Consider the following 27,843-nt stretch of genomic DNA (forward strand, 5'->3'; position numbering starts at 1 on the left):
CTCATTAAACAGTTGGATTCTTTATCGGTCTTGTTGTGGTCCAGGCCTGATTTATATACTAAATATGCTCATTAGCCAGCATACAAAATTAGGCCTGTCTCATAGTGTCGCCAAGTGACCAAGTTCTTTTATATAGTGACAATGTCGGATCTGGGCGCAAGGAAGAAAGGAGATCAAACCAATCCTAAATGATTCAATGGGCTTTATTGAGTATAAAAGAATAACAAGATCAATCTAGCTGAGCAGAAAGCAGAACACTCTATCAATATTACTAACAGTATTTCAACCCTAGCCAGCACCAATATTCACCCAGTGTTCCTAACTAACATATGTGTGTGTATTAAATCTTCCTAGAGCCTAATGCAATTCAGATATAGACGAAAAAAGGGGGGGAGGTAAGGAAGGCTGAGGGCTGGCATGGTTTGGGGAGATCAGGAATTAGTAGAGGGAAGAGGGGAAAAGAGAAGAAGGGGAAAGGATGGAGGGATCCAAGGCTTGTAGAGGCAGCATATTACCAGGATCAGAGGCTTGAGAACAGTGGATCTTTCAGCTGAAGGAGCAAGGCTTTTGGCTGGAGACAGGAGCTTTTGGATCAAGCATGCAGTTTGCTCAGAGCACGGCTGAGAGTCAGAGCACCATCGCTGGGGAAGTCTTGACTTCTCACTGCGCAGTGGAAGTCACAGACAGTTCCTGTCCATGGACAGAGTTCCTGCCTCTAGCCCCGTGGCTTGGGCAGCAAACTCTTGGATTACTCGTGAGCAAGTCTTGCTTGTAGGCAGAAGATTGCGTGTAGGCCCAAGACTGCCTGTTCTCTGTCCAGTAAGCTTCATTCTTTATAGTTGTATTTTCCTTTGATCTCTCATAGAGTCTGTTTGAATTCTCCTCATCTTTTCCTGGGTCCCCAAAAAGGTGACAACTTGCTGTTACCTTCTGGATATCATCTTTTAATTATTCAGCCAGCCCAGAGAGATCTCAATCTCATCTTCTGTTAGCTGCTATCTTGAGGAGGGGACATTGCCCAAAGCCAATCTCCATCTCTGAGTTGCAAATGGGCCCCTTCTCTTGTCCCAAATTTGCTAGCCTGGTCCCAAAAGGTGTTAAAAGTCAGGAGTTAGTGAGAGAAATAGTTCTATTTGTGTGCGACAGCCATTACATTATTTCTTGTGTACCTCTATCTAGTGTATAACGAGAGAATATTTAAAGTAACATAAAAAGGGGTACATGTGTGAGACGAGTTAATCAATACATTTGACTGAGGCAGAAGCATCCTGTCAGTGAGCAAAAGGGATAATTTCAGCAGTGTGAGACTGGTAATTAAGCCTGACCCATTGAGTCTCTTGTGAGTTCCACAAACACTGATAAACAATGCTAGATTACCCCTCCCTCTACAAATCATTTACCAGGCATTATCCAGGCAGATCTGGGTGTCAATTCACCCTGAGTCCAGGCATTAATTCCTGTCTTAATAAAATGGAACCAGACACAGGCCTGAATTCCACATACTTCTGGGTTGGTACCTTTAAGTCTAAGGTTGGGGTACATGTGCCCGTACATGTGCCCCAACAGTCTCCAGAGGGAACTTTGCCATGTCTAGTCATCGGTTTTGGAACCTTCATTAAAGTCACCTTCTTCATGCCATTAAAGCTAACTATGATACTTGGTAGTATAAAAGTTAACTGTTGATATTCACACAGATAATGTTGCTTTCCTGATTGACTGAAGCATTCTGGATTGATTTAGTTTGGTAATAGGTTGGTTCACCTCATCAAGGGCTATACATCACTAAAAGTTCACATGAGCTGGAGCCTGTGGTAGCTTCCATGTTTTCTTCCCATGGCTTATGCCAATGAAGATCTGGGTGACTGGGCTTTGTTATAAGCATCCATCATATCCTCATATAGAGAGTTGGATGGGAGAAAACCAAACCTGATTTTTTTTTTTACATGCATCAGAGCTTCTGTGGAGAAAGGAACACAATTCAATTTCCCAGCCCTTGAGCCTGCACAATACAACAACCAAGGGTCAGTAGTCACTCACAAAAAATGAATAATGAAATGGCTCACTCGTACAGAGATTACTAGAAGAGCAATATTTTCAGTTTCATGAAAGGAAAGGTGTGTGGAGGTGATCCTTTCCTTAGTCTAAACCAAAAATCCTTACTGCAAAAGGATGCAAAAGTAGCTGTCTCGTGAAAGAGATCTAAATTATGTGTGACAGAGACCTAGCTAGACAAGTTGAGGGGAGCAAGTCTCTCTCTGCTCTGTCCCCCAGGTTTCTGTCCTCTTTCCCCATCTCCCCACCACCTCTATAAGGTCCCCTAAAGCCCCATTCTTACGTGTTACTGAACATTTGTACTATGAGTGTACAGAATACACAAGTACAGATTTGTGCACAGGTACAGTGATTCACACATTGTTTTGAACACAAGTGCAGCAGTACACTTCCTTTCCGTACTGTGCATTTGAGAGGCCTGTACACTGGTTCACTTCTACAAGGAATGCAGGGACAGCCAGTCACACAAAACCTGTTATGAGTATACAGATTGTGTATAAACTGGTGCAATGTCATATCTGAATGGGGCTTTAGTCATCACAAAACGCTGTGTATCCAATCACTGGGAACGGCCCGCCCCCAGCAAGCACAGTGTTTATCTCCTCAAACAGTGCACTTGTGGATAGCATGGGCGTGGCGGGGGGGGACAGTGCTGCCGAGTGCATTGGCATGGATAGCAGAGCATGTCAGCATGGCCTTGTGGATTCTCCACCTGAGTACAGCATCCATTCTTAATATAATTCTTTTTTCACTTTATTTTTTATTAGTTTGCTACATATCAATGTGACTTCCAGTTCATCTTTTAACACAGTTATACTACAACATCCATATTTGCTCTCATGTGAATATTTTTGTCGTATTTATATATCTAGTTATTATGTCCTAATCCTTGTTTTCATCACCATAGTAATCTATTAGTTTCATTACTATAACAAATTCCCCAACTGTTATTTTTACATTTCAACCCCCGTGAATAAGTCCAAATTCACATTGTTTTTCATATACCGCAAAAAGGGTTTCCAATCTTCTACAAAGTTTTCCATTCTTAATATAATTCTTGATCAGGGGTTTCATAACAGCTCACTCTTTTTATGTGTGCAGCCCAGACATGACTAATGCTGCAGCCTCCCTCAGGTAACACAAAAAGTAAGTGCTTCATGCAATTGCTATTCCAACCTGGGATTCTATTTTCCCTTTGCAATCCGTTGTATTCAGCAACTCTCGGATACAGAGTTGCCGTTGTGAATTGCTTTATTATCCCGAGTTACTAATGTGTTACATTATCATTTTGCAGCATATGGGGAGAATGGGGACATTTATTCATAGATTCTACACAGTGCAGCATTTCTTGCTGCCTCTTTGATACTGACAAACTGGTGCTTGGTCAGCCCATGTAGTATTAAAATCAAACAAGTTTCTACTTAGCCATTTTTTCAAAAATCACATATTTGGGTGGAGAAAACAACTATAGCTGCTAGCAAATTGGTCCTCTTTTTAATCAAAATACAACTAGACATCTGAAAATGAGCCAGATTCTAAGGATCATCAACTTTTAATATGTACCCAGTTTCAATCCTAGACAGTTTCTGATTACCGTTCCTTAAAATTGCTTAGTAAAATGGCTTCATCCCAACATTTATCATTGACTGCCTCTTCGTCCATATCCCACTGTGCTTTCTTAAATCCCTCAAGAGTGCTCTTGGATGGCTATGAAATTAAAAGAAGCATTCTTGGCAGCTCCTTAGCTCTAGAATGTTCTTAAAACTGAGAACTCTAGAATGTTCCGCATGCTGGCCATTCTCTGAATCCTCATCTGATTGTTCAAAATGACAGTGGTAGAAATGACAAATGTGAGAGTGTTAAGGGAAAAGGAAAGGAGTAGTTGAGCTGTGTATGTATTCCAGGGTAATAATAATAATAATAATTAATAATGCTTAGCATTTGTATAGCACATCCCCTGCTAACTAGGGTGCTTTCCAGACCAGCTGCTCATCATCAGCAAAATGCCTCCATTCGGGCAAGTAGCATTAATAACGTACACAGCAGGGGGAGCAGTCTCGCAGCAACTAACAACTCGAAAAAACAGCAACTTTTCCATGCCGGATATATGGTGTCCTTGCTCTATTTCACAGCAATTAAACACGAAACAAGGCATTGGAAATGTGAACGGCACCCTGCTGTCCACAGACGGACTGCAGTGTCACAGTGTAGGAAGTGTGGGAGCACACTTCCAAGATACATCCTGACCCTGTTGTAGGGTCTAGTCTGGAAAGAGCCTAGGCAAAAATGCACATTTCAAAGCAAAAATTATCCTATATTTAGCAGGGGGAAGCAATGGGCAAAGCTCACCATTAGTTTGTTTAAACTAATTTAAAGATTCATATTACCTTGGCAGAGCAAAAACACTCTCCCATTGGCTAAGGTGATTATGACATCAGTGCTGCTCAATCTCCCTGCAGCCTTCTGAAATGTGTGGGAGGCAGGGGTGTAGCTATAATTGAGCAGATGGATTCAAAGAACCCAGGCACCCCAGCTCCTGAGGGCCCCCCAGCTCTCCCTAATTTCTTCATTATTTGCATCACTCCAAGGGGCCGCCGGGGAGAGGGGCAAACACGGGCCCCCTCTCCCCCAGTTACACCCCTGGTGGGAGGACTGGCAGAGTTGTGTGGATTTCTTTTGTACTGGAAATGACTGAATACAGATTGGTAAAAGAAAATCCAGAAAATCTGCCATTTATAGATTTCTGCATTAGCACAGATTTATTCATTGGTAATGAAGATTATGTTGGAGTAGAGATGAAGGGGGTAAAGACCAGAAGGTCTTCTTTTGCTCTCAGGGCTGGTAAAATCTGCCCCCAGAGAATGAGAAATCTCTTGAAAATATAGGACAACCGTTATTGCACTTGCGTAATTTAACACATCTCTGAGGTAAATAGGGAAACAGGCTCAATCACATAGAACCTAGCTCCCTAGCTGTGACAGTGGCCTCTTCCTTCATTCCTTCTATCTGACAGTGGCCTCTTCCATCATTTTGCCTCAGTACAGTTAGGCCCCAATGCTCCTATCTGGCTTTTACAACCCTCCAGCATTGACTCTTATAAGCAGAAGCGGCTGCTAAGTTCAATGGCCAGAGGGTCCAGGACATTTAGGCATGACAGGCAGACATCTAATTGGGGCAACTTTACCTGCCATATAAGGATGGTAAAATGAACCAAAATGAAGGAAGATGCCACTGTCATAGAAGCAGCAACACTGCTAAGTATTTGAGGCCTATGTAACAGAACAGGCCAAATCTATCTCAGAGACATGAGTTAAATCATTCAAATGTAATAATGGTTGCTGTTTATTTTAAAGAGATTTCTCTTTCCTGGGATGTGTGTGTAGGGACAGATTTAGCTAGCCCGGACAGAAATTATTCTCAGCTGTTACTAGGGCAAAAGGCAAAAAGAGCAGGTAACAGGCACCATTCACCTCCCCTTCTCTACACAGTTTTTTCTCCCACTTTAAAGGCAGAGAAAAACCAATTAAAAACAATTTCTCCTTATACTGGCATGCCATATAAGAGGCCAATTCTGACTGGAGGGGAAATGTTTTGAGTTATAAAACGATCTCTAATACTACCCTCATCTCCACTCCCGTGAAAGTGAAATGGTCTTCACTCTCATCTCCACTCCTGTGAAACTGTTCACACACCTTCTCCACACAGTTGCTCCCTTTAAAAAAAGGGGGGGGGGGTGAGAGAAAAAATCAAATAAAAAATAAAAATACAATATTGGATGATAACAAACATTCTATAATTTATTTGTACTAACATTGAAATGGTCCAGTCATATAAACAACACGGATTTCTCATTCAGCACTTTTTCTCCTCTCACTGCATTCACCCAAGCTTTCCATCACTTCTTTTCCGTAGGTAAATGCACAGGGAGAGATCCAATTCATTTATAGCTGCAGAATGTTAAACACAGCAAAACAATTTTACAAAACAGCTGATTCTTCCAATGCAATCCTGAGCACGCTTACTTGGAATTAATTTCAGTGGCTGACATCCAGACTAAGTTAGTACTAAGGAGTTACTCTAATAGTACTAAGGTACTATAAGAGAGACAGCATGGTGTAGTGGTTAGAGTGCTGGACTAGGACCAGGGAGACCCGGGTTCAAATCCCCATTCAGCCATAATACTAGCTGGGTGGCTCTGGGCCAGTCACTATTCTCTCAGCCTAACCTACTTCACAGGGTTGTTGTGAGGAGAAATTCAAGTATGTAGTACACCGCTCTGGGCTCCTTGGAGGAAGAGTGGGATATAAATATAAATAATAATAATAATAATTAATAAGGAGTTACTCTAAAGGACTAGTTAATTTCAACAGGGCTATTCAGGAATAATTTAGTCTGGGTGTCAGCCAACAAGACTTAATGGGGCTTAATTCTGAGTAAATATAAAGTGGATTAGTCTCTTAGTGCAAATTTTACTTGTCACCTGTTTCCAGGTTCAAGAAAACAAAATAGCAAATGGGTGACTATGATTCAGAGAACTGTAGGCTGCAATCCCATGCTCTTTTACTTGGGAGTATGGCCTATTGGAGCTTCCTTACATGCACAGGATCAGGCTGAGTCCCACCCAAGTCCTGCAAAAATCAATGGAATAAGTTGGCCACAATGATGAATTTAAAGTCTCGTTGATTTCTGCAGGACTTGGATATGAATGGCAGTGGCAGCCGTCATTCAAATTATATGGCCCAAAGGAGGAGGTCTGTATTTCTTTTGAAAGGGGGGGTGGAATGACTGATGCAGTTTGTAGCTTTGATCCTCTCTTGGGAGTCTTAGTGTGAACATCAGTATGTGAATAGATGCTGGAAGAGAGCCCAGGGCAGGTGGTTCAATGAAAAGGGATGCCGAAGGGGACTGGGTTGTGCTGGTGGAAGGCCTGTTTTCACTGCATCATACTGAAGGGGGCAAGGAAGCTCAGAGAATGCCAAAGGAGCCCTGGGATAAAGCTGCTAACAAGAAGTTAAAGGCATCTCAGCAACTGCAGACAGCTGGCAGGGCATGGTAGCTTGGTGGAAGAAGCACCGTTTCTCTTTTTCTTTTTGCAGCTTGCTGGAGGGTTGGTACCACAAAGAAAATGTTTGGAGAAACCTCACATGGGAGTTTCTCAAGCCAAGACTGCCCCTGGAAGGAGCCTGGAAGCACTTGAGTTGAGACCAGATGGAAAATGTACCCGATTTGGTTCATATTGGTTTGGGCGTTGTGAAGTTGATGGGGGTGGGGACACATGGACACACACACAGAATGCTGGGTGATCTCATAAGCCTACTGGAAAGTAGGCTAAAAATGCACCATATGCCCCATGGGATTCTGTGATCCAGAGGTTAATGGTGTTTGAACTGTGTGGAAAAAGTTCTGTGGTGGTTTCCCTCCCCCATCAAAATGAAAAGAAAATGCACCATTTCCCCCATAGGATTCTCTGATCCAGAGGAAGGCTGGTGTTTGAACTGTGTGGGAAAACGGTTTTTTGAGTTGTATTTATTCTCAGATTATTCTGTTTTTAGCAAAGCATGCATATATATATATAAAATATAATTACATTTAGCATAAGTAAATTTTATGTCAATTTTTAATGCAAAGTGGAGACTTTTTAGATACATTTTTAGTGAATAGCACCAACTATTTCCATTTGTATTGGTGATGGATTTCAACTGTTTTCACCACCTAGACCTCGCAACCCTACCTGAGGGAAATTTTAATTACTTAGATTACATTTTTGGTGGTTCTCCCTTGGCTTGGCCTTAGCTCAGTAGAGGCACCCTAGTTCAGAAAGTCTCCCTGCAGTTCCCAAGGAAATGATGAGAATCTCACTAGGTTCTTCCAGTGAAGATTCTGAGAAGGATCCCTTGCAACCTAATACAATTATTTTTGTATCTCTTCTATGGTCATAGCTGCTCACTCTTTTCTCATAGGATCTCTCACTTGGTCACGAGCATTTTACACGACCAGCCTCCAAGAATTTCGCAGATTTATTATGTTTGACTACATCAACCTGCAGAATGTCTGAGGTTTTTGTTTTGTTTTTCTGTATCCATGTTGAAATCCCCCGCCTACATTGTTCTATTGTTACTACACCCCTGCTCAGAAGTCAATCCCACTATGTTACTTGGTCCCAAGAAAGTGTAAAGGACTGCTGCATTGGCATTTTACTTGAGTTTTAACTGCAAGACAGAGAGGAATTGTTCTATGCCTTGCCCAAACCAGAAGGGAAAGTAGTATCTGCTCCACCATGCAGCAATTCTTTCTAAAAAGCCAGCACAGGAATCACAGTAAGTTGGTGTGAGAGGCCAGGCAGGAAGCAGCATACATGGGGCAGGAGTCCAAAATAAGGGAAGTATCAGGCATGGTTGGGGAAAAAAAAATTCTTTGCCAAGGCTCATTCCAACTCTACTCTGCTTATGATGAGAACTTTTCAGCCTCCACACAAGGAACTATTGGTTTTTGCCAGAGATTTCAAAGTGGTGCTGACCTAGCTGAGTTCTGCCACTCAAATAGAGGATTGCAGAATACAGGAGGGGTACCATTGCCATCTCCTGTGCAGTATGAGATGATGCCTTTCAGCATCTTCCTATTTCACTGCTGCCCAATATAGGTGTTTCCTATAGTCTGGGAAACATACCAGCAGGGATTCGAACCAGCAACCCCTTGCTCCCTAGGCAAGTTACTTCCCCGCTGCACCATTAGGTGGCTACAACTACACTGCTATTACAAATATTTATAGAATGCTTTTCAACTGAAGTTCTTAAAGCAGTTTATATAGATAAAAAAATAAAGAAGATAGCACCCTGGCCCAAAAGGGCTCATAGTCTAAAAGATGCATAAGATAGACATCAGCAACAGCCACTGGAGAGATTCTGTTCTGGGGCTGGATCCTTATGCTGATTCTCCATACCTGACTGTAGTTGATTACTTTTGCCACTGGATGAGACACCAGCATTTGAATTAGTGAAATTGTGTTTAGTTGCAACCTAAATATTATGTTTAAATTAACAGGGAGGTGTTGATTGCTGGCCACTTCTTAGATATTCATTATGCATTTATGTATGTGACTGTGTTTGTGAATAATGTTGTAATTTTGCTCCTTGGATATGCAGCATACTCCCGCCCCCAGTTTCCCCCCCTCAATAGTCTGCATGTGACACTTTTGCAGGATCGATGGGATCCTGCCTTCTTCCCTCTGCTCACTTAGATCTTTTTATCAATAAACAGAAAATGTTACAAAAACACTGTATGTTTCACATTCTCCTCACAAGAAAGCTGATCTGTAGAAATGCTGCCCTAAAATTTCCAACAGGCTGTAGAAATGGGTTCCATAAACAGTCCAGGGCTGTGCATTTGGTTTAGGAGATCTGCATAGCTTTAGGCTTTGTGACTGAACTACAAATAGGACTGAACAAGCCACCTAATCCTTTCCCCTCTTGGAGCAGCTGTGGCAGGAGAAGAGGAATGCTGCACTAGTTACCCTGATAGCAATAGCAATAGCACTTACATTTATATGCCGCTCTATAGCCGGAGCTCTCTAAGCGGTTTACAATGATTTAGCATATTGCCCCCAACATTCTGGGTACTCATTTTACCAACCTTGGAAGGATGGAAGGCTGAGTCAACCTTGAGCCCCTGGTCAGGATCGAACTTGTAACCTTCTGGTTACAGGGCGGCAGTTCTACCACTGCGCCACCAGGGGCTCTAATACTCTGTATTAGGCAAGAGGAGCAGAACCAGAGAGAAGGATAGGACAGAACATGATAGGATAGGATAGGAAACCTGTTGTACATCTCCTAGCTGGCATAAAGTCACAATGGCATTAGGATTGTCAGCATTTGGAGCCTTCCTGTACAGAGGCAATATACCTATAAATAGCGCTGGAGGTGAGCAACAGGGAAAAGTCACCACCTTCATGCCCAGCTTGTGAGCTCCTTGAAGGATCTGGTTGGCCACTGTTGGAAACAGAATGCTGGACTAAATGGACCTTCGTCTGATCCAGCAGGCTGTGCTTATCTTATATTTTCAATTCAGAACTGCTCTGCCGGAGGGGCTGAGTGCAAAGGGTTCCTCTCCAAGCCATGCCCACTGTTTCCCTATCCTAACAATGTACCAGTTTGATTGATACATCTGTACCAGTTTGATTGATACATCCCTAATCATGTGAAGGAGCAGTATGGGCACACATTTCTTCCTCCTGCACTTAGTGCACTACCACTGCCTAAAGTAGAATGTCATCAGCATGAAAAGTGGCTGCTCCCCCCGGCCCCGCATGTACTTAGGTGGCAGCAGGAAGGCATGCCATGTAGAGAGGGAGAGAACTGGTCTTGTGGTAGCAAGCATGACTTGTCCCCTTAGCTAAGCAGGGCCCACCCTGGCTGCATATGAATGGGAGACTTGATGTGTGAGCACTGCAAGATCCTCCCTTCAGGAGATGGAGGCGCTCTGGGAACTGCAAAAGGTTTCAAGTTCCCTCGCTAGCTTCTCCAAGATAGGGCTGAGAGAGAACCCTGCCTGCAAAACCCTGGCTTCTTTTTGGAGAAGCCGCTACAAGTCCGTGAGGACAATACTGAGCCAGATAGACCAATTGTTTGACTCAGTATATGGTAGCTTCCTATGTTTCTGCTCCTTCCCATGCTATTAGGATAGGCTAGTGGACATATCATCCAAATTGGCTCAGTGTCATCTGCATCATACCCTGTGTTGTTGTCAAAGGTTTCCAGAAGAGTCCCAACACGAAAGTGTCAGTGGCTGCAGCCAGCTTGAACCTCTAGAGCAAGGAGATGATGTGTCCCCCTGCATCAGCCTGAGAGTTTATCAGTGTTGCCTTGTTCTGGATAACAGATTATAGGATCACACAGCCAAACTTAACTGATGTGGAGGCAAAAACCTGTTTAGATACTACAGATAAATAGAACAGTTTCAATACTACAATGAGTAAATTCAGTTAATGGAAATCTGCATTGTCCAATACCTGGTGGCGGCATTTTTGTTTGTTTGTTTGATGAGTCTTGTCTTGTTTCTGACTAGATTTTTTTGCTCAGTCTCAATCCATCTCTTAAAATAATTGAACCTTGGCCTGGCTTTTTGTCTGTCACTCTGGTTTGTAACACTACTGCGAACTAGGCTCTGAGAAATATTGTACTTCTATTTTCTGGTGTCCCGAAGGTGATAAAGCATGACAAAGAAAATGTGACAAAATTATTTCCTTCCTTTTTCAAAGCTATCAAAAAGTCTCATCAAAAAGTGATGAAAAGAAGCAGTAGCTGACCTTGACGGAAAGGAGAGCAGTGTCGAGGAATGTATCATAATTTCTACTGGGAATGGACAGTGATGGCAAATGGATTCATGGCGCTGTAACCACAGTGTATGACCTTATCCCAGGTGGGATTTGATTTCCCTCTCCCACATCTGTTCCCTCCCCACTGATAATTCGTTCACACTTGTGTAGTTTGTCAAACTATTAAAGAATCATTGCATCTCAGAGCAAGGTTGCCCTTGTGTTGATTTGTAATAAATAAGCAAGTGAATGGCAAGTCACAGTCTAAATTTAGGGCTGTGTTTTTTGGCAGTCTCTGAGGGTGTCACTGTCACACTGTCAGATACCTCCGTACCATTACATGGAGTACGGAGGTCCTCCAACCTTCTTGCCTTTTAACATATATGAGCGGTTAGTATAGTATAGCTTCATGTCTGTGTTCTCTGATAATAGGATTTAATTTCTTTCTTTTTTTTATTTTTTAAAAAAACCCTTTTCTATAGCCACGTATAAAAGCTAGGAAAAGAATGCTTTCTGACTCCGAGTTCAATATTTATCACACTGGCTTCGAACTCACAGCTATTAGGAGTCTTTTGGACACCTATCAAAATTACCAGACTTGACAGGGCCTTTTCAGAACTCAATGGGGCACATAAATTCAATTTGGACACAATTCTTCCCCCATAAATATGATCACATGTTACTTGAAGTAACATAAGATAATATTTATGGGGGAATATGTTACTTGAAGTAACATGTGATAATATGCAAATATGATAAATGTGATAATATGCAAATTCAAGTGCAGCTATTGACAGAGGCCAAATTTCTAGACATGCTAAATGACTGTGGATTAGAATAGTTGGTTGTGGAACCGACCTGAGCAAAGGTAACTTTGGACTTAATTCTGAGTGCTTTTCAGGACCTGGTGTGAGATGTCAGAGTTGTAGAACCACTGGGGAACAATGGGCATAGTGTGCTACAATTCAGCTTATATGTGAGTAGAACATTGCCAAGAAAGTCCAACACAGATGCGTTGGACATCAGAAGAGGAAATTTCTCAAAAAACCCTTCCCTGTTCCCAGCAGCCTGCATGCGACGTCAGCACACATATGGCATCCATGCATGAGCAGGCACCATTTATGTGGTCAGCACCACTATGCCATGGATGCCATGTGCGTGCTGACACCACGTGCAGGCTGTTGTGAACAGGGAAACAGCTGTGTGCAGCCTTCTGAGCAGCACAGCGCTGCGACTGTAATGGCAGTGGGGTCTCACAGGATCAAGTAAGGACCAGCATAACTACTCCTTAGAGCTACTGCTCTATCCCCACCCCCCGCCCAAAACATTTTGTGCTGTTCACACATCCCTACAGTCTGCCTTGGGTTGAGGCTGGTTTGGTTGGAGTTCAAACTGGTCGAACTGGGTTGGTTCGAATCAAACCCCGTTTGATTAAACCTGATTCTATACTTGAATCTAGGTGCTATAATTGAATACACACTGTCCAGGTTAGACAAGATCCTAGCCTCAGTCAAGCGTCATGAGGTTCCTGGTTCAAGTCCTGGAGTCTGATACCATTTTGTCCCCTTCCTCTTCACTCAGGAGCAGTATCACCACATGGTTATCTGATCTAGTAGGGCTCTTCTGATGTTCTTAAATTAGTCTGGATTTGGGCAATCATTTTTTGTTCCAGTTTGATCCCCCCCCCCAATGTGTGTGCACGCTCTCTATCTCATTTAGATGTTTAACCTTTTCTATCCACAAATGCTCTGATTTGGTAACAAACCTCAATACACACCCAAATACTGCAACCTAAAAATATTGACTCCAAAACAAAATGCTTTAAAAGGATGCTCAACCCTGAGACACCTGCGTGTCTCAGGCTACTTTTCAACATGTATATAGAGAGATTGTGTATCCATTAAGAGCCAATACACACATTAAGGTAAGGATAAAGTTAGTCTGGAAGGACAGTCTGGCTGTCCTTATTGCCTCACCATTATGCCTGTTTCCTAATGCACAGATGCAAAGGGATCGGCAGATCCACTTAGCAATTCCACAAGAGATTCCTGTATCATTCCCTTATTATGGGGTTTAATGAGTGGAAGATGGAGCCATGCTTCTGCTCATGTTTTCCTACTACTACTACCTCCTCCACCACCATCATCATTACGATTGACTCAGCCTTCCATCCTTCCGAGGTCGGTAAAATGAGTACCCAGAATGTTGGGGGCAATATGCTAAATCATTGTAAACCGCTTAGAGAACTCCAGCTATAGAGCGGTATATAAATGTAAGTGCTATTGCTATTGCTATTATTATCCCACTTTTCAGCAAAATAATAATAATCCCAAAGCAGTTTACACAGAGAAAGAATAATGAGAAGATGGTTCCTTGTTCCCAAAGGGCCACAGTTTAAAAAGAAGCACAGAGTAGACACCAGCAGCAGCCACTGGGCATTTTCCGAACTATGAGATTTGCACTGGTTAAAGCGTTGCAAAGTGCGGCAGTTTTAGGCAGCAGCTTGAAACCACGAGTACAGAATTTCTCGATGTGCTTTTCAATGCATCATGACAAGGTTTTGGCCGTTCATATTGCCCACAACTACAGCAGGTTTTCCAGGCAGAGGGTATCCATATTCCATCAGAATCACATTCACTGCCCTCTCCTCCTCCTCCATTTTGGGCCAATGAGTGTCACAGAGGGGGCGGGGAACTGCTGACGCAATGAGCTCCTTAAAAAAAAACACATTCTTGGTGCCTTTGTGCAAAGCTGCCAGCAGAGGGGGAGTGCAGCTCCTTCTCTTCCTTTTGCGCAAGCAGCTCCTTCTGTTCTGCTTGTGCAAGCAAGAGCACCAGGAAATGAAATGGAGTGGAAATAAATATATATATTTAAAAATATGCCCTTACATATCCTTGGTCTTCTGAATAATCCAGCCAATCCACAGCACACACACAAAAAGGAGGAAACATGAACGTGTCTGAAAAATAAGTCTGATGAAAAACCAAAGCAAATGTGATTGAAATCAAAAGCCGAAAGCAGATGAGAATCGGGTTGCACCATTTTGCAAAAACCCAGGTTGGGGGAAAAATATTTCTCATGCACGGAACGGAAAGGGGCTGTAAAAATCAACAAATTGTTGCACCACAATCTGAACTGTCCACACCACACCACACTGAAACATAAACAACTGGGCAAGCCTCCTACAATGGAAAAATACAGCTACTTTCCTGCAACAGATTTACAACATGGTAGGGCTACAATGCATCAATAAAATCCAAAACAAGGCATCGGAAATATGAATGGCTCCCTGCTGACAGCGCAGCGACCTCGATGGTGCAACATGGGCACTACTGAGGTGCGCTTAGTGGACATGTTGTGAATCTGTTGCAGCATGTAATCTGGAAAATGCCCTGGAGAGATGCTATGCTGAGGTTAAATAGGGCCAATTGCTCTCCCACTGCTTAATATAAAGAGAATTACTACTGTACTTTGAAAGGTGTCTCTGCCCAGTGAGATTTGATATTCAGCTGCAGTTATAGAACAGCCATGACACATGTGCAAAACCTCTGCCAGTGGCTCAGGGGATATCAGCAATTTACCTCAGAGGGTTTTCCTAGATGAATGAGAAAGTAAATCACTTTGTACTCTGTGGCTGGGATCCAGAGGGTCCCTTGTATGAATGGAAGGCACTTTAATTCATACAATATGCCCCCCTGATTTCCACTTATTTCCTTTTCCTACTTCACACCCACCCACCCACATCTCACCCTGTTTCAGAGGGTCCTCCAGGCCTTAGGAGAAGCTTTTGGGGGCTGCAATGGGAGTAGGAAGGCAGGAAATCCCTGCTACATGATAAGAGTTCTTGTGCTCCTCTGGTTCCAGTAATATTCAAATAATTAACAATACCTTAGATTCTAAGTAATGCAGTGCTTTTTTTCAAAGTGTCATCTTATATACTTAAATTATTATTATTATTATTATTATTATTAATAATAATAATAATAATAATAGTAATAAATAAATAAATAGTAACACTTTATTTGTTAGCTGCCCCATAGCAAATTTTTCTCTGAAATTACAAATTACAGTAATTTCATTAATGGTGAAATTGCAAATTTTAATTTCAGCCCATCAAAGGATTATAGCAAATGCACTGTAAAGCAGATTTGGATGAAGAAAATGACACACATCCTAACTGCAGAGAGGTCAGGAGTGCTGTTTTTAATCTGCTAAAACTGAATAGGAAATGAGCAAAAACTGGTGAAGGGATGTCAGTTTTAATCAGCTTTGCTTGGGATTAACAAAATGGCATTATATTTTCATTAATGCTGAAATGTATGCTCAATTGTTGGAGTCAATTAGGGTATTAGATAAATGTCTGTATGAGACAAAACCTTAACAAGAAACTGATGGATTGCTCTCCACATTTGTGGCTGTGCTTTGAGAAACACTCAGGATAACAATTGCACTGGATTTCTTGTGCTTGAGAATAGCTGCATAGTGCTGAAATCTTCATATAGTCAATTATGGGGGGGGAAATGTTCTGTAGCTGATATGTGCTCAGAGGTTCTTCTTAAAAACCTCTTTCCATTTAGTGATTTCAATTTAGCAAACTGTGTAATGACTGTCAATCAACCGGCAGTCTGATGCTTGTTCATGGCCATAAGGGAGAGAGAAAAATTCTTACTTATACACTCAGTTCCCTTGTCTATCTATCTATATTATTAATTCTCCAAGATAGGCCATGCGTGGGGATGTGGTAGAAAGGAGGCGATTGGCTGACAGAGTTTGGAAGCAGAAGCACCTGATTGGGCAGTGGGGATTCCATATGCAGATAGGGAGAAGGAGCCTGTGAGAGCAGAAGCACCATGGTGATTGGAGAGTGGGGATTCCATATGCAGATAGGGAGGAGGATCCTGTGGCACTGTGGTGATTGGGCAGTGGGGATTCCCTATGCAGATAAGGAGGAGGAGTCTATGATGGTTAAGGTCAGTTGGAATGCAAATGTTACTGGTCGGAAGATGTTCTTGATTGTAGAGGAGAGGAATATAGATAGATAGATAGATAGATAGATAGCAGGCAGGGGTCTGTAAAAAGACGGGTCGTGAGGGAGGAAGGAGCCCCTTCAGGAGGAGGATGCCGTTGTGTGAATTAAATGAGGAAACAAGATGAACAAAACCTGTTAACTCATGGAGGGAGGGAGAGGGAAAAAAACATGAAGGGAGGGGGAAGAAAGAGTGGGGAAGAGCGGGCGGAGGAGAGAGAAAGAGAAAAAGAAGGGAGGGGGAAGACAGACAGAAGGAAGGGCAAGGGACGGGCCCGAGCCTGTCAGCAGCCTGAGGGGAATGAGTGACCATGGCAGCACTAGCAGCAAGGAAGGGCCCAGTCAACCACTGCTGTTGTTTGAGGCTACTGAGGCCATTGTCAGAGGGAGGCAGGCAGGCAAGGGATGGGCCCAGGCCTGTCAGAGGCCTGAGGGGAACAAGCGGCCATGGTGGTGGCAGCAGCAAGGAATGGCCCGGTCAATCACTGCTGCTGCTCTTGGAGGGAGGAGCAGGAGCGGGGTTCAGGTGAGGGTGGGGAGGTCTCTGGGGATAGAGGGCTGCAGCTTGACCAATCGGTGGTAGCAATGCTGCAGCCATGACCAAGAAGGGCGAGGGGGATGGAAGCAACGGGATGGAGGAGGAGCAGGAGTGCAGCTCAAGTGAGGGTGGGGAGATCTCTGAGGTGAGGGGAGCAATCATGTACTAATGTGCAGGTGCTCTAGAGCGTACAAGAGTTCCAGCAAGAGTTCCAGAAGCGGAGAGAAATAATGGTGGCGGCCAGGAGGCAGAGGTGGAGGGCTGGCAGGCGAAGCCCATCTGGCCAGAGGAGGTGGGTGGACGGTGGGAGAAGCCCAACCAGCCAGGAAGAGGAGCTGGTGACGGGGAGAAATAATGGCAGCGGAGAGGAGGTGGGCAGACAGTGGGCAAAGCCCTACCAGCCGGGAGGAGGAGGTGGGAGGAGGCGGTGGGATGGCCTGGCCCTGGCCCGCCCAATGGGGAGAGCTGTGGGGGGGGGGAAGCAAGTGAGCGTGCTGGGGGGGAGAGAGAGAGAGAGAGCTGAGGGGGAGAGCGAGAGAGAGAGAGAGAGAGAGAGAGCTGCGGGGGGAGGGGGAGCGAGCTGCGGGGGGAGGGCGAGCGAGCTGTGGGGGGAGGGTGAGCAAGTGAGCTGCGGGGGGGAGGGCGAGCGAGCTGCGGGGGGATGCCACAGGCTCAGTGCACAACTGCACAGATGCTCTGTGTGGGGTCAGCTAGTAACTAATTATTTCACCCTAATATTTTCCCTTCCATGCATTTGATAACATTACAAGTGATACTTATTTGAGCTTTTAAAAGAGTTGTGTCCTTGCCTAACACTGTATAAAATTGTATGCATGTAATTAGGCAAATGGTCAGAGCTAATGGAAGTGTACATGTTTTATACATTGAAGGCCCCCAGGTCTAAACACCTGGAATCCCCAGGCAGAGCTGGCAAAGATCCTAGTCAGGAGTCCCACAGAGCCATGGCTTATCAGTGTAGATCAGGGCTGCACAACTTCAGCGCCCCAGCTGTTTCTGACTATAGCTTCCATCATCCGCAGCCACAGTGGCCAATAGGGATCTGCTTCCCCCTCTGCTTCCCCCTCCATCTGCTTCCCCCTCCACCTTGCAAACTTAGGTGTTGTAGTCCAACATCTGCAAGAGTGCCAAAGTCCTGGTGTAGACATTAGCTAGATGGACCAGTACTCTTACTCACAATAACATACCTTAATATGTCATATATGCCTGTTGGCATTAGTTGGTTATTCATTCTTCTGTAGGTGAATAGACTCTATGTAGCATGCAAGATATATTGCAGAAGCTTGTTCCAGAAGTGCACTGTAGCCCAGAAATAGGAAAATTATAATGAGATGTGGGTTCCTCTACCTTCCTAGTCAGCTTAAGCAGCCATCATACCTGTCTCCTTCTCTCTGCCCACTATGGCAGAGGAACATAGGAAGCTGCCATATACTGAGTCACACCATTGGTCCATCTAGCTCAGTATTGTCTACACAGACTGGCAGTGGCCTCTCTGAGGTTGCAGGCAGGAGTCCCTCTCAGCCCTCTCTTGGAGATGCCTGGGAAGGAACTTGGAACCTTCTGCATGCAAGCCTGCAGGTCCTCTTCCCTGCAGCCCCATCTCCTGAGGGGAATATCTTACAGTGCTCACACATGCAGTCTCTCATTCAAATGCAAACCAGGGTGGACCTGCTTAGCAAAGAGGACAATTCATGCTTGCTATCACAAGAGGAGCTTTTACCACCAATAACTGTACCCACCATGGCAGTTTCTTCACAGAGAAAGCCTGGTCATAGTGACTCGGACCTGGCCTGACTTTGCCAAGCCTAGTAGATTAGACTCATTTGTTCAATTCAGCCTGTACAGCTCATCTCCTTTTCTTCCTGCTGCTGAGCCTTCCTTAAGCTTCTCAAGTCCAGACCCTGAGAGGGCCTCTATACTTCTATGGACTCCATAGATTCATGGGATGGATGGATCATACACTTGGGTGATAGTTTGCTTCCTCTTCGCTTATTTCTTGTCTACTGTCAGGACAGAGTGAACTGAATTGCTTTTGAATTTAGACAGTTATTCAGTGATGGTGGCAGGTTAACATAAGGTAAATGTATTCCTGCCAGATTTCAGTCTTTGACATGAGCAGGCAGAGCGGATGTCTGCCATTCTCCTACCAGGCACATCTGTGGATCAGAAACAGCTGCCAGACTGTGGGAAGTGTAAGCAACGTTCAGTTCAAGCTCTGTTATAAAACACTCACCCACTATCCAGTCACTATCTTGCTGAGCTTGATGGGAAAATGGCACCATTCTGTTTCCCCCTCCACCTTGCAAACTTAGGGTAGAAACCACCACCAGAGTTTGGCCAGTCTCACATAATAATTTTCGAGGAGTTAATGTAAAAGACCCACCCACCATCCATTCACCATCCTTCCCAGAACTTATCCCTTTTATCACTAGCTCCTGTAGGGAGAACATAGGAACATAAGACAAGTCCTGCTGGATCAGGCCCAAGGCCTATCTAGTCCAGCATTCTGTTTCACATAGTGGCCCACCAGATGCTTCTGGGAAGCCCACAGGCAGGAGCTGAGGGCATGCCCTCACTCCTACTTCTGCTCCCTTGCAACTGGTACTCGGAGGCATCATGCCTCTGAAGCTGGAGGTGGCCTATAGACAAAGAGGCTGAGCCTTACAGAGGAGGAGGAAGAAGAAAGAAAATGACAGGCTGCTGGCAGTGGAGGGGAGATGGATGGCAGGCACCTGAAGGTGGTGGTGAGTTCTACCTTTGCCCTAGATTTTCCAATATGCTAGGGGCTTCCTTGTGTCTTTGTGCCACCATGCCTTAGTTATCCTTCGTTTTGGTACACATATTGAATCTCTCTCTCCCTCTGCACCAGCATTTGTGTTAATTCTGTGGCCCCATACTCCCTGCATCTTTTGAGACACAAACAAGCACTACAATTTTATTGCAGAGTCCTTGGCTGAGTCTGTCCAACCCTGTTAATTGTCGTGACTCAGCTCCTTCCTTTGCATACTGAACAGTTGAAGCCTGATAGCTGCTGGAACCACTGAGGAAATCCAAGAAGGGTTTGAAGCTGTTCCAAGTTTTTTAGGTGGCAGGGCTGCTGGTTTATTATTCTTTATATACTGCTTTTCAAAAACACACACACACACACACACACACACACACAACAACAACAACAGTTCACAAAGCAGTTTACAGAGTTAGGAGAGAGAGAGAGATCACTGTCTTCAGACTGCTTTGTTTGTCTGGTTCATTGTCTGATAACCCTGCCTGCCTGAATGAATTGTTTTCCTGCCTAACCATATTTGAGAGTTGGTATCCTGTCCAATAGACTGCTGCCTGGAGCTCCCGTCTTAGCTGGGTTGCTTGGAGTCACTGAGATATCATTGTACTAAAACTACTGGATGCTTTGCTAGGTAGGAGACCCTGAATTCAAATTCCCACTCAGCAATGAAACTCATGGGTAATCTTGGGCTGGTCACTGTCCCTCTGCCTAACCTGCTTTCCAGGGCATAAAATGAGGAAATCCCATAAACACTACCCAGAGCTTCTTGAACGAAGGGTGAGGATGGATTTATTATTTATTTATTTATTTACACAGTCAGACAGGTGTTATTGACTGGTTTGTTTTATCCAGACATAGAGTCCTTCCCAAGGACCTGGGATGGCTGAATTTTATTGTTAATGTTGTTGCTGTTGTTATAGATATTGTCGCAGAATATAGGCTGTTCCCAGTAAAGCTGCTTTTTGTAATTGGCTGATCATGATTTCTGTGGCCGCTATGGTGTTGAGGTGCTCTTCAAGGTCTTTTGGAACTCCACCCAGGGCGCCAATTACCACTGGGATTATTTTGGTCTTTTTCTGTCACAGCCTTTCAATTTCAATTTGTAGATCTTTGTATTTGGTGATTTTTTCCATTTCTTTTTCTTCTGTTCTGCTATCCCCTGGTATTGCTATGTCGATTATTTTGACTTGTGTTTTTTTCTTCTCGACTACAGTTATATCTGGTGTGTTGTGTGGCAGATGTTTGTCTGTTTGTAGTCGGAAGTCCCATAATATTTTTACATTTTCATTTTCGACAACTTTTTCAATTTTATGGTCCCACCAATGTTTGGCTACAGGTAGCTTGTATTTTTTGCAGATGTTCCAGTGTATCATCCCTGCGACCGTGTCATGCCTTTGTTTGTAGTCAGTCTGTGCGATCTTTTTACAACAGCTGATTAGGTGGTCCACGGTTTCATCTGCTTCTTTACAAAGGCAGCACTTGCTGTTTGTTGTTGACTTTTGCCCTTATTGCATTTGTTCTTAGTGCCTGTTCTTGTGCAGCCATTATTAAACCCTCTGTTTCTTTCTCCAAATGGCCATTCTCAAGCCATTGCCAGGTCTTGGTGATGTCTGATTTTCCACTCTTCTTCTTCTTCTTCTTATTATTATTATTATTAACATTTATATCCTGCTCTTCCTCCAAGGAGCCCAGAGCGGTGTATTACATACTTGAGTTTCTCCTCACAACAACCCTGTGAAGTAGGTTAGGCTGAGAGAGACGTGACTGGCTCAGAGTCACCCAGCTAGTATCATGGCTGAATGGGGATTTGAAGTTGGGTCTCCCTGGTCCTAGTCCAGCACTCTAACCACTACACCACGCTGGCTCTTGATAGATAAATAAATAAATCTTGATAGATAAATAAATAAAAATAAATGCTGAATGTCTTTGGGCTCAGTTCTTGGACTTCCTCTTGCTCTTCACTGCTTAGCAAAGTCCCACCAGGACACCACAGTAATTTTTGTCATGTGGACCAAGATCCTACCTATGCTATCTGTTCATCCTACCTATGCTTTGTCATGGATCCTTCTGGCCTCCAACACCATGTCTCAGTCTCACTGTTATTCCTGGATCATTTTCTACAGGCCAGCTGTTCTTCTGATATAAACAGAATACACAAATCCATGGAACTACACCTATTTGCTAGGCATCTGGTCCCTTATCTTTATTACAAGCACCTGCAATTCTCCCCAAAGACCAATAGGCCCCAAAGATGAATTGTCGCTCAATTGGCAGTAGTTTTAGATTAATTGTAGATTTCCCCCCTTATAATGTTCTTCCACAGTTATTTAATGCACTTTTAAAATCTATTTAAAGCCATGAATTAAATAGCACTCGAGTTGTATATTTATATGCACCATCATTTTGACATTTTTAAAGAAAATAAATTGCATGGTTCTGATCATGGGGTGTGAAAATGTTTCTCATTTTGATTAAGGTAGAAACAAGTTTGCATTGCTTCCTTGAGGAAAAATTTCAAGGTGATAAGGAGCACATTTGAGCTGTGTCATGTTGCAATTCTGCACAAGCCATTCCAGTGATCCGAGTGGAGCTATGCAAGCATAGTTAGGGGGTTGGATGGAGGCTAGAATGGGGGCTATGAATAGACATTTGGTCTGATCCAGTGGGGCAGATCTAATTTTCTTACATAAAGTGGCACTCAGATGAGGGGTGGGTGACACATTTTTCTCCTTTAAAACAAACAGAGAGGGGTTGTAGCTCAGTGGAAAAGTCACTGCCTGCCTGCAGAAGGTTTCAGGTTCAACCTTCAGGTTCAGAAGGTTTCAGGTAGACCTGGGAAGGATTACTTTCTCAAACTCTGGAAAGCTGCTTCCAGTCAGTATAGACAATATTGACCTAGACAAAACCAATGGCCATACTCAGTAAAATGCAACTTTAAGTATTCAAAACACAAGTAAATGTATCCCGTTCCCCCAAATCTAATGACCACCTTGGCCTGTCATGACATCTAGAAGTTCTTGTATTTGTCCAATATACAGTCATAATGCCAATTTCTGTATATGTGAAAGCATTCTAAGCATGCTTCCATACGATTGTATTTGTGGGTGATTGGTTCTTTGAATTGTCTGAATGGCCAAAATGATGTCTTCTGGCATAGGTTTTCATGGATAGAGCAAGGGGTGGGGGGAGAATGTCAGTGCTAATCCAGGTGAGTTAAGACTGGATTGGCATGGGAAAGTAAGATAACAACATGCCAAAACAGCGATTGTGACTATAGGTCACTGCAATAGGAAGTACCTATTCCTGAAATACTTCTGGCTCACCCTCCATTGTCACTGATCCCAGAAATGGCTGGAAGCACTATTTTTTTGTATATCCAATAAGATAAAAGTTACGAATGCAACAAACACATAGGTACTCACATAAACATCTGAAACTGCTGTCTAATATCAGATCACGACTCCATCTAGCTCAGACTTGCCATCATCAACTGGCAGCAACTCTCCAAAATTCAGAAAGCACACTGGGAGCGAGCGGTAGCCAATCGGGAAGGAGTGACGGCAGATGCCCTGCCTCTCCTGGCCAATCAGTCAAAGGTGTGTCTGAGGAGGCCTCGACATTGTGGTGCCAGCAGGCGGCCTCCGGGCAGTAGAGGGCACTGTGGCAGCAGGAGGTGGAGGAGGCCAGAAGGAAGGTAAAAGGCAGGTAGGCTGATGGAGGGAGAGGCCTGGCTCAGCACACCGCTAGATTCTTTTCCAGCTCTACCAGGAAATGCCAGGAATTGAACGTAGGGCCTTGGGCATTCAAAGCAAGTGATCTACCTCTGAGCCATAGTCCTATCAGGAATAAGCTGCAGCTCTCTGTTGAGAGTATTTCACGCTGATTTCAAATCCAGGTTTGCCGTCAGGTTTCCATGAAATCTAAAATATCTTTAAGAATACCCTAGGTGGCTAACCTCATGATAACCTTGACCAGATGCAATTTCCTCAAACCTCCCTTAAAATCTTTGGGAGGGATTGGGCCCTCCTGGATAATCTCTGACTTAAAGCCTCATGCCAAGTAATATATGAACATCTCTCTTAAAATGGAATCTACCCCATTGAAGTTACAAGCAAACCTCCTATAGGTTTTCATCAACCACCCTTAGATTTTGCCCGTCTGATTTCGCATGCTGTACGCCTCTGCAAACACAGCCACTAGAGCTTTGTTGGTGGCCCCCATCATGAGTGATATTCTAAAAGTGTGTCTTGCCAGTGTGCATCCATCATTTTATGATGCTATAAGGTAGGAAATTGGCTCGATGATGATAAAACAACTTGCCAAAGTGCTGCAAAGGTCCTTGTGAATAGAGATCTCTATTCTCAACTGCAGTATATTTAATGTTTCCTCATTAGCTGAAAGTATTCATCATTCTGTGGCTCACCCTTTACAGGAATGCAATTGAATGAGACAAAATGGTCATGTACTTCTTTATTGCTTTTAAAAAGTATCACTCCAACTAAGCCACATCATTGTATTAAGAAAATAAGGAACACTGGAAATGCCTGCTGTAGAAAAGGTGTTTTGATTTATGGTGGAAAACATCCAGCCTGTTGAAGTTAATTTCTATTTTTAAAAATCCCTTAACTGAGGTTCAGGTCTCCAGGTCTTATATATACATGCCAAAAAAGCAAAAGCTATCACAAATTTTACTGCAGGATTATCATATGTGTCTGCGTGCTTACATACAGAGAGAGAGAGAGAGAGAGAGAGAGAGAGAGAGAGAGAGAGATTGCAATCCTATACTTTAAAAGTAGTATCTATCTATCTATCTATCTATCTATTATATTTCTATACTGCCTGATATTGTACATCTCTAGGTACATCCTTACTATGGAAAAAGCCCCACTGAGCTCAGAGGAACTAACTTCTGGGTAAATGTGTTCGTGATTATAGAGAAATGTACACAAATACAGATTCTTCCCATTAGGGAACAGATACTATCATTTCTATTCACTTAAATAGAAATGATAGACTGAAATAACGGTATAAAAACAATGTGCAACTACAATAATTAAAGTGGTAGGAAATATCATGTGCAGATCCAATTCATTTGTAGGAGTATAGCAGAAGATTGCCATTATAGTACTGTGGACCTCCATGCAGCTGCAGAAGATTACTCTTCAGACATTCCATCACACTTACGTTAAACTGTTCAGCTGAACTAAATTAAATAAAGATATTAGAGAGAATCCACCCCATAAACTATCTGGTAAGGTGTCCTGTTGGCACTGGAGTAGTTATAGTCTATGAAATAGACTTTTTTCCCACCAGAGAGGCTAGAGAGCATGTTATTAGAGCAAACCTTAATTTATGAGATGAGTCCAGTAACAAGCCACCCTGTGAATTAAAACTTCTGCCCTAGGATATTTTTTTAACTTGAGTCAGAAATAATAAAAGATTGAATTGGCAACCTGAGCTACACAGATTCTGGAAGAGCTAATTCTTTTTAGATTTATGAGGATCCCATTCTGCTGCTTCTCCCACAGGCTGCTTTAAAATACTGTATCTAAAAGTGACTGAAGGCATAACAGAAAAAGTTGCACTCTGTACCTAATGAAAACAAGCAGTAGTCTAACTTGGGTGGAGCAACAAGGATGCCTTCGTGTCCTTGCAACTTGCACAAGGGCGCACAAAGGGCATGAAGTATATTGACATTTAAAACAAATGATTTAATCTTTTCTGCTTAGCATGAAAAAATTTAGCACATTTTGACAGTCATTGTGGAAAAGCCAGAAAACAGTTTGCTCAGAGGCTTAGAGAGGGCAGCAGGCCAGGAGGAGTTGTACCCTCTCAGCCCAGCACTCTGACACAGCACAGCACATGTAGTCATTAAATACTGCTGTTGTGTAGTGGGAGAAACTGAAGAAATGTGACATTAAACTGCAGCAGCCAGCAGGTTTCTGTACCACTACTGGAAGCAATCTATGAACTTTTGGAATTCCAGCAGCAGCAGTGCCCTCAAAGATCCCTATAACTATTCTTAACCAGCCCTAGTGCTGTTTCTTAAGGAAAAGGTGGAATGTGTAGTTATCTAAATAACCAGTTATAGCTCTGAAAACAAAATATTGATTAAAATAAGAGTTGACATCATGTAGATGAACATGAGGAACTCTTTTACTGCTCAATGACCGAAATAGACTTATCCATCTATCTATGAGGAACTCTTTAACCAGCAAAGTAGATAACAGGAGACAAAAAGCAACTGGTAGGAAAAAAATAGCTAAGCAATAATCGGTCAGATATTCCTGTACATCATATTTAGGCCGAGGCACAGATGAGTATGGCGAATGTCTGTGTTAAAAGGGCGACAAATGTAAGGAGTTCCTACATAAGTTCTTGAAAGTGATGTCCATATGTAAAAGCAACAGTGACTAGATCTGGCCCTTTCAGATCCAGTTTAAATGATGCCAGATATGTGTGTGTGTTTTAAAGCCCATGTGAAGTCCTATGTATTGAGGCTGTTGTCATGCACAGCCTAACCCAGCCTATGAAAGCCTAGACTGGGTTAAGCTGCATCTGAGAACTGCCAAGATTGGGCCCAGTCCTGATGGTCCCATGTATTGAGGCAGTGCCATCTAGCCCAGCTTTTTAGCCCAGCTTTTAGTCAGGGTTAAGGGTGCCAGTGTGCCATGAAACCTGGCTCCTTGATCATGTGCAAACTTGAACTGCTTCTGGCCTGGCCACACACAGATTCCTGGGGGAATCCCTCAATGGACCATGCTTGGTGCATGGTGTCCAAGTTAAGATGTCCAAGAGTGGTGACATCTGAATACCCTTAGTGTTGCATGTGCCAGTGACCTAATTTATTCATGATACCAAGTATTTGGAACTGTTTCCAGCTATGTTGTTGGGTTCTTATTTGTTTGTTTACAATGGTAGTAAAAATAATGCTTGGCATTATGCTGAAAACCTGTGCATTTACAGTCTTCAGGATTATTACAGTACATAAAAACATAAAAGCCCTGCTGGATCAGGCTCAAGGTGCCCAGGCCAGGGGAGAGCATAACAAAGGCCCCCATAGAGACCAGCTCTGGCCTTTGAGGACTGTTGGGACAGCCCCCCCCCCCACTTTCCCGGGAGTACTGAAAGATAGGGATGTGTGAACTGGCTCAACGTTGAGCCAGTTCGACATCAAACCGGTTTGGTTTGACGGTTCGGGGTCGAACCGAACCACCCCCGTTTGGTCCAACCCCAGACCAAACACCCTCCAAATATTGGGGGGTCCATGAACGTTTGACTGTCTTAATTTTTTTTTTTTTACCATTACTCCCATCTGGGGAGTTGCTGGAGGTGGCAGGTGTGTGTGTGTCTGTAGAGGTCCCCCCTCCCCCAGCCGACCTTCGATATGTCCCCCTCTGGCTGGTTCGGCTGGCTCTTCGCCCTTTCGGGTGCTCTTCGGCTGTTTTTCAGCCTTCTCCCAGCTGCGTGGCTGCCATTTTTGGAGGCCATGCGCCTGCACACTGCGCCTCTGGGTGGCCCAGGTCATGCAGAGGTGCAGTGCGCAGCAACGCAGCCTCCAAAACGGCAGCTGCACCACCGGGAGAAGGCCAAAAACCAGCCAAAGAAATCCCAAATGGGTGAAGGGTTGGCTGAATATTGAAGGCCGATGGGGGGAGGGGGAACCTCCACGGACCCCCACCCCCTCCAGCAACTCCCTGGAGGGAAGTAAAGGTTAAAAAAAAAAAATCAAGACAGTCAAATATTTGCGAACCCCCCCCCCAAACTGAACTGAATGGGGAGGGGGGGTTCAATGGGCTGCCAGATCAAATTGGCCCAGTTGGGTTCGAGTCCTGTCCAGACTCGAACCCAACTGGGCCAGCCGGTTCCATGCACATCCCTATTGAAAGACCAGTGTGCCCTGAGAGGAAGGCAAGAAAGGATGCACCCAGGCCAAGGAGCTCTTGTGCTCAGCTCCTGAAAAGACCAACAGCCTGAGACAATGCTTTATTCCCATTCTGTATTTTGCTTCTTTTAATATTGTAAACCGCTTTGGGTGCCTTTGTCAGGGCAGAAAGGCAGTATAAAAATGTAGTAAATAATAATAGTAATAATAATTCTGAGGCTGGAGGTGGCCA

At 43.7% G+C, this 27,843-nt stretch overlaps 1 long non-coding RNA gene across 1 annotated transcript in view; it reads left to right on the forward strand.

The window, feature by feature from the left end:
- LOC128348274 (uncharacterized) overlaps positions 1–11,560 on the forward strand; it is a 37,246-nt gene extending 25,686 nt beyond the window's left edge. Inside the window, exon 3 of the long non-coding RNA XR_008318044.1 lies at positions 11,306–11,560. This is a non-coding gene — a long non-coding RNA (uncharacterized LOC128348274). The remainder of the gene's footprint in view (positions 1–11,305) is intronic.
- The last annotated feature ends 16,283 nt before the right edge of the window (positions 11,561–27,843 follow it).

Source organism: Hemicordylus capensis, chromosome 2 (genome assembly GCF_027244095.1).
Source record: "Hemicordylus capensis ecotype Gifberg chromosome 2, rHemCap1.1.pri, whole genome shotgun sequence".
Lineage (NCBI taxonomy): Eukaryota > Metazoa > Chordata > Lepidosauria > Squamata > Cordylidae > Hemicordylus > Hemicordylus capensis.